This window comes from Hipposideros armiger, unplaced genomic scaffold (assembly GCF_001890085.2).
Source record: "Hipposideros armiger isolate ML-2016 unplaced genomic scaffold, ASM189008v1 scaffold_912, whole genome shotgun sequence".
NCBI classification, from domain to species: Eukaryota; Metazoa; Chordata; class Mammalia; order Chiroptera; family Hipposideridae; genus Hipposideros; species Hipposideros armiger.
In genome coordinates, this window is record NW_017732262.1 from 23,110 (window position 1) to 25,879 (window position 2,770).

The window sequence follows — 2,770 nt, forward strand, 5'->3', positions numbered from 1 at the left end:
TTTAACTTCCATGATTATACAGCAGTAAAAAATGTTTTTAATTTTGATGAAGTCTAATATATGCATTTGTTCTCTTTTTGTTGCTTATGCTTTTGACGCCATTTCTAGAAAGGCTTCCCTTAGCATAAGGTCATGGAGATTGATGTTTATGCTTTCTTCTAAGAATTCTAGATAAGATTTTTATAAATTTAGCTCTCAGTTTTAGGCCTGTCATTTATTTTCAACAAATTTGTGTGTATGGTGAAAGAAAGGAATCCAACTTTATTCTTCTATGAATATATCTATTTATAGTAAAGTTGTAGAAAATACTATTTTTCCCTGTTGAATTGTCTGGGTATTCTTGTTGGAAATAATCTCACCATAAATGTATGGGTTCATTTTTAGACTCAGTTTTATTCCTTATATGTATATGTCCATCTTTATGCCAGTACCAAACTATCTTGATTACTGTATCATTGTAGTAAGTATTGATTCTTCCTACTTCATTCAATTTTTTTTTCAGGATTATTTTGGTTATTCTGAGTCCATTGCCTTTCTATATGAATTTTAGGATTAGCCTCCCAACTTATGTAAAAATGACAGCTGGACTATTAATAGGGATTGCATTGAATCTAGAGATAAATATGGTCAATATTATCATCTTAACAATATGAAGTTTTCTGGTCTATCAACATAAAGATTTCTTCTATGTAGGGTTTGATTTCATTCAAAAATGCTTTATACTTTTGAGAGTATAGATATACACTTCTTTTGTTAAGTTATTCTTAAGAATCTTATTCATTTTGATGCTATTCTAAATGGAATTGATTTTGTAATTTATTTTCACATTACTAATTGTTAAGTTATTGAAATAGTTAAAGTTTGTAAGCTGATCTTGTACCCTGCAGTTGTACTGGGTATAACAGTTCTAATGGATTTTTAGTGGATTCCTTAGAATATTCTATATACAAAATACAAAGATGGATAATTTTATTTATTATGTTTAAATCTGGATTCCTTTTATTTATTTTTCTTGCTTAGTTGTTTTTACTCGAACTTCCTGTAGAATATTGACAATAAGTGGGAACAACAGATATCCTTCTTTTATTCCTGATATTAAGGAACAATTCTATTAATCATAGCCAGACCCCAGGAACATCAAAAGAGGAGTGTATTAGAAATTTGGAGGTATTTATTAACTTTTTCAGGAAGCTAAAGTATATCACTGTGTCTATTAGCTTTATTTGGCTGCAGCTATAAATATTAATATACACTTTAGTAACTTATTGCTATAATAAGCAGATGCACAGCAATTACCTCAATTCTTTCATGATTATCTTAAACCATCATTGCCTTTAGTCCACTTATCATTTCACATTATTGTTCTTTAAGACTACATCTTGATATTAAAATATTATTTTTAAACAAAAAGGAGTTGAAGCACATTTTCATGATTAGAATCACACTTGGTAGAATAGAGAAGACAAAAATTATACAAAACCAAAATGTGGTATTTGTTATATACTTCAAACTGGATGTGAAATGCATTAGTTGTAACCAATAGCATATCCCTCTGATGTAGCACCATTCTTTCCTCCTGCAAAGGATGTCACCTTTCTGGGAGATGGTAAGAGTTTGTTTGCGATATCTAATTGAAGGATACAGATTTCAAGCTGTTTGTAGGTGGTACACTAATTTTTCAATCCTGCTGATGAGCATATTAACTGCTGTGTAATTCTTTAAATTGATCCAATCAAACCCATGCTGCTTATGCTTTTAATTGATTGAATGAAGCAGTATTTTATATTTTTAATAATTCCATCCAACAGGGGTCCGTTTGTTTGTTCATGCCTAAGCCAATCCAGATGTGCTGTGGCTTTTTAAGTTGTGAAGTCCCACCAAAGGGCCGGGCGGTACTTCAGTTTATTTGGCAGCAAGGATAGACTCTAGCATCATTCCAAATGAAAAAACAAAACAAAACTTCTATTTTGGGCTGCATGTTACAGCTTTCCAGATGAAGTGAATGGAGGTGTTTGTGTTCCCTGCGTCTTCCTAACTGAACAGACCATCTGATGTCACAGCTCCCTGAAGCAGGGAGATGCTGCCTACTAGAGTCACAGATAGAAATGATTGCTGATCTTTAACTTCCACAGTAGACATGCAATGAAACTAGAGGCCCATGCAACTATACATAGGATGCCTTGGCCTGGAACTGGAGCCTCAGATTCTGATCTCAAAGCGCCACTGTGCCAAAGGCATGGCAGGGAGCATGGTGCACAAGCGCTGGTGACATGGGGGCACTGTCTGTAAAGAATTCAAAAGCTATAACCAAACCCTCTAAATGTTGTCCTGCTTTATTCTATTCCCATGCACCCATGATTCTAAATAATGTCAGTGATAAAATATATCTCCTAAAAAAGATTTTCTTGGGCTGAGTTCTAAACCATTGGTATGGTTGTTTTGAATTTTAATTATATAAAAATGTCAAAATAGCCTATGTTTTATAACTTACTCTTTAATTAGCATTATATGATTTACAGAAGTGAATTTGGAGAACCTCCAGTTATGCAGTTGGCTCATGACACAGTTGGACTCAGTTGCACACATCTATTTGAAGGCTCAGTCACAGTTTGGAGTCACTCACACTTGCTTTAGGTCCTGTTCTTGTCTCCAGTCCCTGTGCAATTCCATTTTCCTGCGTTTAAACAGTAGTTTCAAAATAGTGATAACACAGTGGATATAATGACGAAAAAACTGAACTGAACTTCGATTCTGTCTTTCTGTGTGATGA